We start from the raw sequence: 11,316 nt of genomic DNA, 5'->3' as shown, positions 1-11,316 counted from the left end.
AACCCCCAGCATGCAACTGTTTGGCACTGGCTACTAAAGGGACAGTGCTCCTTAAGTATGTGATAACTCCAAATCACAAACAGCAGAAAAAGTTTTGAATGCAGGATTAGCATCTTTACCACGTAATACACTCAGACCAGTTGCTGGTGAAATTTGATTTTTTTGGTGACAATAACGCTTTAAGACATATATACATGTTTATCCGCACTCCGTAATAGGTTTGGTGTGCAGGCCTCAGGACAATATTGACCTTATGTAACCAAGAAAGAAGAAAAGAAATCCTGAACAGATGGGCCGCACTACCATTTAACAATATAACAATCTTTATTAAACACTCTTTATCAACATGATAAAATCATTTAAAAAGAGAAAAGCTGCCAAGCAGCATCACCACAATACAATAAATGTGGACAAGCAGTATCAAAAATGCCTCACCACCTTAAGATAAAATAAGCCCTGTAAGCTGTATAGATTGTCAATTGGGTTCAAATATTGAACCCAATATAGAGCAATGCCAGACCCGGGTCTCAAATCCTGTAATAAAGTGCAATTGCCTAAATAGATAAACTGTGAACCATAGTGCAAGTGGAGAAATAACAGTTATATATGCTCAAGGAACATGTGTGATCATGACATCTGGACTGTGCATACACGGATCAGAAATACAAGGGGGTGCATATACATACATATACCAGTCTGGATTACCAGCAGCTGCGAGGTAAGGGCGGTGGGAGGCACACATGGCGTGGTTCAAAAGGACTACTTCCTCAGGAGAGCGGTATATGTATGTATATGCACCCCCTTGTATTTCTAATCCGTGTGTGCACAGTCCAGATGTTATTATTATTTTCTTCTTTCTCAATCCCGCTTAAAGAAAACCTGAACTGAAAATTAAAAGTCAAAATAAACATACACAAGTCACACTCACCTCCCGTGTAGTCTACTCCTCAGTGTCTTTCTCCTCTCCTGCGTCCTGTTTGTTCACTGTGATCAAGGGAATTCTCCGTACACCATTTTGAAAATGGCCATTACCCCATAACAGCTTTCTGGTCAGCACACAGTTAAACTGTAACATCGCCCAGTTGAGCCATAGGGAAACATGGACATTAACGGGCACTTCAGTTGTCCACTCAGCTATAACTGACAGCAACTGATATATAACTGGCAGCAACTGATATATTTCAGTTTTGACAAAATGTTGTCAGAACTGGAAGGGGTTATTGTCAGAAGAAAATGGTGAGCTTCTGAGAGGAATTGATGGCAAGGTAACTATGTAATGTTCATTTGAAGTTACCTCATGTGTTTATTTTAAATACTTTTACTCAGTACAGGTTCCCTTTAGGCTGCTTACACACAGGGACGTTACAGGCGCACGTTAGTGCAGCCTGTAACGCTCCCCCAACGTACAGCAATGTAACACAAGTGGGCTGTTCACACTGCCCACGTTGCGTTACATGTAACGCTGCACGTTCTTCCGAAAGTGCAGCATGCTACGGCGTTACAGCGGCTTAAGCCGCGTTAGACTGTTTGCACATGCTCAGTCATGTTGGGGAGGAGCGGAGAGCGGCCAGGCACATGGCTAATTAATATTCACTGCACGCTGTGACGTGCAGTGTTTACTTCCTGGTGCGGCCACTCTGTGCGGCGATTGGCCGGCGGGACCACGTGATGCCGCATGCGTCCAAGAGTACGCATCACGGCATCACGGACGCCAGAGTGAGCTGCACAATGCGGCTCACTCTGACGTCCACATCGAAGAGCACCAGGCCTTGCGTTAGGTGCACGTCATGCGACCTCAACGTAGCACCTAACGCAACGTCTTGGTGTGCAAGTAGCCTTAAAGAAAGACACAGTGCATCTTCAAAATGACACATTCAAAAGGGTTAATGCTCCTGTTACCAGCTGCAACCTAACAGAGTACGGTACTTACTTTCATTATCTGTAAATATCAGTATTCAAAGCTGATGGATCAGCTTTATTGCTTACTGGAAGTGTAAAACAGTTGCTATTAAATAAATATTATACAAAAGAAAAATGGACCTTTCGCCATATGCAGGGAACTAAACTGCTGTTCTCACATACAGAGAGGTGATTCCTCCTGACCGCATGTGAATTGTAAACATGAGTTAAAAAAAAAACCTGAAGACCCCAAACAGGAGGATAGACTATATTCATTATATCTGAACATGTATTTAACTTTTTTTGTATTTAGGTTCACTTTAAAGAGACGGGATGATTAGCTATTTACAGGCCTTAGCTCTTCACTTTCACATGATGAGGGAGATAATTGCCATAGATGCTCTAAAACTTGGAAAAACTGTGTTGTTTAAGTGTACCTGAGGTGATATGATGAGACAAACACGTGTATGTACAGGATCTTCTCAAAAAATTAGCATATTGTGATGAAGTTCATTATTTTCTGTAATGTACTGATAAACATTAGACTTTCATATATTTTAGATTCAAATACACACAACTGAAGTAGTTCAAGCCTTTTATTGTTTTAATATTGATGATTTTGGCATACAGCTCATGAAAACCCAAAATTACGATCTCAAAAAATTAGCATATTTCATCCGACCAATAAAAGAAAAGTGTTTTTAAAACAAAAAAAAAAGTCAACCTTCAAATAATTATGGCAATAATAAGGCAATCAGCCTGTGGCACTGCCCAGGTGTTGTGGAGGCCCAAGATGCTTCGATAGCGGCCTTAAGCTCATCCAGAGTGTTGGGTCTTGCGTCTCTCAACTTTCTCTTCACAATATCCCACAGATTCTCTATGGGGTTCAGGTCAGGAGAGTTGGCAAGCCAATTGAGAACAGTAATACCATGGTCAGTAAACCATTTACCAGTGGTTTTGGCACTGTGAGCAGGACGCAGGTCATGCTGAAAAATGAAATCTTCATCTCCATGAAGCTTTTCAGCAGATGGAAGCATGAAGTGCTCCAAAATCTCCTGGTAGCTAGCTGCATTGACCCTGCCCTTGATAAAACACAGTGGACCAACACCAGCAGCTGACATGGCACCCCAGACCATCACTGACTGTGGGTACTTGACACTGGACTTCAGACATTTTGGCTTTTCCCTCTCCCCAGTCTTCCTCCAGACTCTGGCACCTTGATTTCCGAATGACATGTAAAAGTTGCTTTCATCCGAAAAAAGTACTTTGGACCACTGAGCAACAGTCCAGTGCTGCTTCTCTGTAGCCCAGGTCAGGCGCTTCTGCCGCTGTTTCTGGTTCAAATGTGGGTTCATGCTTCCATCTGCTGAAAAGCTTTATGGAGATTATTTCATTTTTCAGCACGACCTGGCACCTGCTCACAGTGCCAAAACCACTGGTAAAAGGTTTACTGACCATGGTATTACTGTGCTCAATTGGCCTGCCAACTCTCCTGACCTGAACCCCATAGAGAATCTGTGGGATATTGTGAAGAGAAGGTTGAGAGACGCAAGACCCAACACTCTGGATGAGCTTAAGGCCACTATCGAAGCATCCTGGGCCTCCATAACACCTGAGCAGTGCCACAGGCTGATTGCCTCCATGCCACGCCGCATTGAAGCAGTCATTTCTGCAAAAGGATTCCCAAACAAGTATTGAGTGCATAACTGAACATAATTATTTGAAGGTTGGCTTTTTTTGTTTTAAAAACACTTTTCTTTTATTGGTCGGATGAAATATGCTAATTTTTTTAGATAGGAATTTTGGGTTTTCATGAGCTGTATGCCAAAATCATCAATATTAAAACAATAAAAGGCTTGAACTACTTCAGTTGTGTGTATTTGAATCTAAAATATATGAAAGTCTAATGTTTATCAGTACATTACAGAAAATAATGAACTTTATCACAATATGCTAATTTTTTGAGAAGATCCTGTACAGTGCAAAACATATTAATGACCAATCTATTTTACTTGTTTTATTTTGCTGCCTAAAAGTGTTAATTTTTAGGCATGGAAGTGACTGCATCTATCTTGTCAGTAGATTGTCAGGAATATAGTAAACATCACTGATAAGCAAATTACTGTCATAAACATTTTCCTGGCAGAATACAACATCTGAGAGCAGGGGGAGATAGAAAAAAGTGAATAGTTCATGTGTTTTAACTGTGGGATATTTACCTTATATACTCGCATATAAGCCTACTTTTTCAGCACAAGAAATGTGCTGAAAAAATACCCCCTCAGCTTATATGGGAGTCAGTGGAGCAGAACAGATGGTGGAGCAGGTTTTGTTACTGGCAGAGGAGCTTAAGGATCGTGCACTAGTGATCCTGCTCTCTTCAGCTGGCTCCCTGCTGTGTCCATGCCCCCCATCCCCTGCAACATGGTGTGCAGAGTGCACTGTTCAAGACTACCTGTGTCCCCTGGCTTGTGTAGCGGAGCGTGAAAGCAATGTGTCAGTGGCGCAATGATCGGGGTGGCAATTGCTGTGGCTCATATCTATGATGCCTTCTAGTGGTGTCATGAGACACACCTGTATCATCCTTGGGGCACTTCTGGCTTTGCGGAGGGGAGCTGACTTGTACTAGGGGCACATTTGGCTACTGGGGGCTTATACACAAGACAATCAATTTTTCCTGGGTTCTGAGAAAAAAGTGGGTACCTTGGCCTATATGCGGGTCGGCTTATATGCTTATACTACTAGATTACTTATATTTATAAGTATATATACGATAATAGACTGCCACTATGTAAAGACAACAAAACATAACATTCAACCTACTTTGTAAATGTTTAAATATAAAATATCTAAAAAAAAAAGTTCATTTTTAGGAGTAGGAGGATAAATACAGTTGTTTACCTCATCAGTTTATTTTCACCTCGGGTTCATTTTATTGTTAGCTATGGAACTGAATAGGTCTTCCTTTATAGAAACCGCTTCACTAACAATCACTCAGTCTGGTCTCCAGTAACTACCAAGACTTCCAACATCCATGCTCTCTCCTGTGGAAATGGATTGAGATTGGGGCCGTAAATGAATGTACAGTTTTCTGTGCCACTAATTAGAAAGGGTTTAACCACAGAATTTGGCAAACATAAGTTTATAAGCAAATATAAATCTTGTTGGCATTTCCTCATTTGCAAGCAGCTGCCAGCATACTGCAGGCAATTGAGTCCAGTAACTCAGAGTACTAGAGTTAGACCTGGTCCACAAGGCCATAACTAACAAAATTCTGCAGCTGAGCATGCTGGGCCATCCAGTGCCACAAGGCCGTCTCTGTTTATTTCCAGGTATTATAGCCTGACTTCAACAGCCACCATTGTAAGCGAGTGAAATGCATTCCATGGAAAGTGTCCATGACATCAGCACAGGACGTAACAATTTTGACTGGAGTTCCACCTTAGTTCTGTTTAGTTTCATATCTTCAGAGTTTTTTACAGCATATATTTCAACCTGTTGACTGGGCCCAACAATTTATGGAAATCCTAGAGAAAAAAAACTTGGTTTTACTTTGCAGGGAGTACAGAAAGGGTTAAGTCTCAGTGTTTACTGTAGGAGGAAAGCTGTCTCTGCAAAGCTCCTGCAGTCTATTCACAGCTGCTTAGAACTTATTAGACACTTTGATCTGGCTAAACAAACCCAGAGCAGTGAATTTCTTCAGCAACTATATGTGGAATAAAGACTTTTTTCATTATGTGCTGTGCAAGAGCATGATTCCACTCATAGGGCTTCATTCACTAAACTGTGATAACTCAAATATCACACCTTATCAAAGATATCACACCTTATCAAAGTTAACATGCCTTATCAGAGTAGCATAGCGAGCACTACGAACCTGCAGGGGCTTAGGGCAGGACGAGTGCCATTGCCAATTATCAGGCATAAATTCGTAGCGCTCGCTATGCTACTCTGATAAGGTTTGTTAACTTTGATAAGGTGTGATATATTTGATAAGTGTGATATTTGAGTTATCACGGTTTAGTGAATTAAGCCATTACAGTGTAAGACATTCTCAATGGCTTTATATATCAGATGTTCAATTTGGAAAGCACAATTTGTATAGCAGTTTTGACCGATTATCATTGGTAATATTGATGTAAACGTCTCATCCTTGTATATAGCGTACACTGTAACCCTTAGAGCCTTTTTCCAATCCTCTCTGCGTCTCTTCGTTCCACGGCCGGGCCCCTGTTGCAGCGGACTTCAATGTCAAAGAAACCTATGGGTCTCCTCTGGAGGCTTCGGAAAAACTTGGGTGTCTGACAGATGCACAACTAGAGACTATGGTGCCCTATTGCAGGATTTTAAAGGAGCCATTGGACCTAGGCACTTGAGAGAAATTCCATCTGCCCCTATCCTATGGGATATAGGTTGACTGGCCAATGTACATTCCTATGCAATGTACACTGCAAACAGTCTATGGGCACTGAGGTAAAGTCAGAGCATGGAGAAAAACAGGAAAATATATAGTGAACACATTGCCGCTTGGGCCCCCTTTGCTTCAGGGCTCCATAGCAGTTGCTATGGCTATTGCTCTCTGAGTACTTCAAATGCCGAGAGGCTCTGTATTGTGTGAGTGCCGATTAGTGCATGTGCAGTACGAAGCCTCACATCTACTGAGGAGACATGCATCATGCTCATGGCGTAGTGACGTCATATGCATGCGCAGTGCGCTCCTGGCCTTGGGCAGCCCGGCCAGCACCTGCGCAGTCACCTGACTCCGGCGACTTAGAAGAAGATCCCGGGGTGTTTTCAGGTACAATGCGGGGGAGGAGAATGAGGGAGCAGTAAGCATCGGCACAGGTGACAGTATATGCCTGCTCCCTGTTTCCCATGTTTTTTTTCTTGGCTCTGGTATCCTTTAAGTGTTCTGCCTTTGACATGGGCGACCAGGGTTTGAATCCTGGCTAGGGTCAGTAAGAAGTTCTTGGGCAAGACTTCCTAACACTGCAGGGTGGCCCCTTGAGCGTGTCCTTAGTGGCTGCAGCTCTTGAGTGCTTTGAGTCCAACAGGAGAAAAGTGCTATACAAATCTTAGGATTAGGATAATATGGGCTTTGCTAGCACAACAATTTTACAGAAATGTAGTCAATTGACCCCATAAGGAGATATAAAATATGAGGTTAACGAATAAGTAGTGTTGTCACCACAGCAACCAGCAGAACCTTTATTAGATTAAGTTTATAAATTAGGGGCTCCCAAACGAATATATTAAATGGTGGAATTCCAGTCAAAATCCTTTATAGTTTTGGCTAGAGTGAATGAGTTGAACCACTTTGCAAGGTTTTCTTGCTTCTTTTGTATGTTGTAAATATTTCCCTTTGCTGCTCAGTGGGACAGATTGCATAGACACAGACAGCAATTAAAAAAACTGACTGTGATGTGCAATGTGCTGGTGCAATTCAGTGATAACCTTTGGTCCTAAAAGGCTGACACAGCTAAGCAGGCCAGGAGTTTCATGTAGCTGAAGCTTGGACTATGCGCAGTATGGGACCAAGTAGGAAAACCTGTCCACCAACTCACACTGCTGAATGTCCCAGCACCAGGGAGTCAAACAGTCCACACTTGGATCCATCCAATGTGCAGGAGTACAAAGCAAAAGAAAGGATGACTTAGTCTCCACCTGGAGTTTAAACGGTTATAGCTAGTGTGTTGAGAAAGACCTGCTGGCCAAAACGTCACGTGTTTTTCAAACTATGGTACAATAAAAGTAGCAATAACCGCTTAAAATCCAGGTGGCGACCCAGTCGTCCTTTTCTTTTGCTATGCACAATATGGGTCATTTTTCCTTTTCTTGTTTTTTGCTGTTTTTTTTTTTGCCCAGGAAATGTTAATGGCAATTCTTTATCAATCATTAATACCAAAAGGGAGTAAGTATGCTTTAATTATTACTGAAAACGGGTGCAATGACATACTCCTGTTATAGAGATTTATATGATGCAAAGCATTAACATTTATGAGAAATATGACACTGTATACATTGTATTTTTATATATTGATGATAAAAAAGTGTATTTATGGAAAAAAGCCCATATTATTACCCTTATCAAAGTGTTTACAGTAAAAACAATCAGGTACGTGTTCCTTAGGTTAACAAAAGGAAAAATAAGCTAACGCTCTCTGACAATAGGATACACAACCGCTAAATGACGGATCAGAAAGGCCCATTCTGCTTTAAGGCATTTCAAACTACCAATCACATCGCCCACTCAGTAAAGGTTTGGGGGACTGAAATTCCATTTGGAAAAAAAATGTGTCTTTGGCATTTCAACTGACGCACGTCAGAATAGTTGCTATACAATGTATTTAAAAATGTCATATTTTTATCTAAGAAAGAAATGGCTAGAGTTATGTTGAAATGTAACATTTTGTGAAAAGGTTTGTGTTCGATGTAGATAAAAATGATTATAATGAAGTAAATGGAGACTTGTGAAACAATAAAATGCTACCATAATGTTTTGTATCCAACAATGTGATGATAATAATTGTGTCACATTTATTATCGCTCAACTTTTCAATAGTTAGAAAATGAAAGCTAATATCTAATAGGTGTGTGCTGATCAGTACCATGTCACAGTGAGCTGATCCTGCCTTTGCCCCATGTCACGAGTTATGTTTCTGGCTTTTCCCTCCCTGGTGACACATTGCTATTGAGGAGTCCCCAGAATTTAGCTATATATTACTTAAAATGGATATCCAGCCTAAAATGTAAATTGCAAGGCTCCTCCTGTACGGGACAGTTATAAATACCTGCAGGGTCTTGTCCACCAAAGTTGTCCCAGAAGCCTTTGTATCAACAAGCTTCCTGCCACATGGCCCTCCCACCTGGAAACAAACACCATTCAGTTTTCTCTATCTCGATATCCGCTCTAATGAAGTTTCTCCACGGCTAGCAACCAGGAGTGACCTTTGTTATGTCAAAGCCTAATAACACCTCATGTTTTAAAAAAAAGTATAATAAACTGAAGGGAAATGGGTCTCCGACCCTATCATAAGTAACCAACAGCGCCAAAGAGGAAGATTTGCCCTCTTTCTACAATAAGAAGATTAATAATCATATAACGCTGAATATCCACAAAATTGCCTTTATTGAAAAACCTGCTTATTAACATTAAAAACAAGATTTGGCCTCCAAGTCAAAAAGTCCAAATATGTCTTGTGAGTGTGCAGCTCTCGGGATCACTTGTGCACACAAACACACACACACACACACACACACACAAAAAAAAATAGGTCCAAAAGTATTTGCCACCATATAAATGTATCAGTATATGAGGCTAATACGGTGGTGGGCGCACAGGAGTGCAAAGTGAAAAAGGTATCTAGAATGTAAAAAAGAAAAAGACTGGGGACTAATAGGAGTCTTACTGTAATGTGGAGTGTTTTATTTCTTCTTTACAGGTTCAGCTTTTTCTTTTTTGAAAGCCCGATGTGCCCTTGTCTCATCAACTTTTCCTTGGACTTGGCATTCAACCCTAATAACTATTCCTGTAAATATGCTATGTTGTTCAGGAGACATGAACGTCACAACGTTTACACACTCTTTCTAGCTATTTGTCCTCTTAAGCTAGGTACACACGATATGTTTTTGCAATCGATAGATGCATTCGATAGAAAATTTCCATCATGTCTGATATTACTTTCGTTTTACCGCTCGATTTCTCAAAGATGTGAATGGAAATTGATAAGAAAAGATACGAAAATTGAGCGGGAAATCGAGTGGAAAAGCGAATTGAAAATAGATTGAATGGAAAATCGCCAAAAAAACCTCATCGTGTGTACCTAGCATTAGAATGAGTCTGAAGATAAGCAAGGAAACAGATTACTTGCAGTTTTTGTTATCTCTAAAGACAATATGATAGCTGGGAGAAGTAACTTATCACTGTTAACACAGCAGAGGATGTAAAACACTCTCTGAAAGTCTAGACTCATTTCATGATTCACAGTGAAATAATAACTGCAATATAACTAGGTGGGCAGTTCTTTTTAGCATATCCTGTAGATTTTCTAAATTATGAACTGCTGAATTCTAATAATTCCTCGCCAGCATGTGCTGCAAGCGGTGAATAGTCAGAGTTTTGCTCTAGACATGGGCCTTAAGGCTAACTGTGTTGATGGGAATATAGAAGCTGCCATTGCTAAAAAGTGCTTGTTTCAGGGTCCCTGACTGTCATGCTAGTCCTACGCTTAGGGCCTGAACACGTTAGCACTTTTCTGTCAAAGCTTACAAATCTGTAACATGAATGTGTTGCTGAAAAGTGAACAGAAGCACAGTACTGTGTTCAGGCCTTAGTGAGACACTGAAATGGAACAAGTACACAGCAAGTGAATTCTGATTGTCTGACCTGCACGCTTGTTACTGGCCACTGACCTAATAAGCAGTGAAGCCATAGGACAAGCCTGACTGAGAGAGGACAAGCAGCATTTAAAATGAAAGGTAGCAGCTTGCAAACCTGTACCACCATGACAAGTTCTCTAAAAAAAACAAAACCCTTAAATATTTTATTTGCTGGTTATATAAAAACAAACCCACAATTTTACCAGTAATTTCTGGTTCAGTTGTAGCTATATTTATATATGTAAATTGGGGAAAAAAACAAATCCTGTCTAACAGTCATTTAATGAGGAACTTTAGCAAAAAAGGGGAAAAAATAAATCGATGCATTGCAAAATGAGAATTTAAAAAAACAGAAAAGAGATTGAGAAATGATTGATATTCGCCATGTCATTGGTTCATATTTTTTGATCCACATTCAGCCTACACGTAATCATCTTTACGATTGGCAGACAGAAAAAAACAGACAGCACTAACTGCCATTATCTATAACCACACCCCCTAACAATGCAATAGGCTAAAAAGTTGTTTCTTTATAGATATACATATGCACAGAGGAAGATACTGGTTGCTTGACAGTTGGGAACAGCCGCTATTTCCCACAATGCAGCAAGGCTCCCACAGTGTGATGTCAGGACCTAGGTGCTGACATCACACTGCGGGAGGGTTTTCACCACTATATCAGCCATACAGATGTCCCTGGTGATCTATTCGAGAAAAGGTAAAGATTTCTCATGGGAAAGGCGGTATCAGCTACTGTCTGGGGTGAAGTTCACTCCTTGGTTACTGTTCCTGTTTTGATTATCTTGTGATTTTTGTATTCTTTTTGTTCAGTTGACAATTTTCAATCTCCGAATTTAACTGTCAACTGCAACTTTCAGAATTCCCATTCAGCACAAACTCAGAGACTGGCGTGTGAATTAGAGATGTGTGTCAGATTCTGTTCCATGGATAATTTATTTTAGGCTTCTTATCAGGATATCTTTGTTTTTTGTTTTTTTCTTTTGCAGAGATAAAATATGAAAGAAAACTGTGTACATA

The 11,316-nt window shown here is 40.6% G+C and overlaps 1 protein-coding gene across 1 annotated transcript in view; it reads right to left on the bottom strand.

Annotated features, from left to right (window-relative positions):
* Positions 1–5,324: 5,324 nt before the first annotated feature.
* Positions 5,325–11,316, bottom strand: part of LOC137547054 (tapasin-related protein-like) — a 57,474-nt gene continuing 51,482 nt past the window's right edge. The window contains exon 9 of the mRNA XM_068270215.1: positions 5,325–5,426. The gene's annotated coding sequence lies outside the window, so the exon portion shown is untranslated. The remainder of the gene's footprint in view (positions 5,427–11,316) is intronic.

The sequence above is a fragment of the Hyperolius riggenbachi genome, chromosome 2 (assembly GCF_040937935.1).
Source record: "Hyperolius riggenbachi isolate aHypRig1 chromosome 2, aHypRig1.pri, whole genome shotgun sequence".
In the NCBI taxonomy this organism is placed as follows: domain Eukaryota; kingdom Metazoa; phylum Chordata; class Amphibia; order Anura; family Hyperoliidae; genus Hyperolius; species Hyperolius riggenbachi.
The sequence above is the reverse complement of the archived record's forward strand: the minus strand, read 5'-3'. Positions and strand labels throughout refer to the sequence as shown.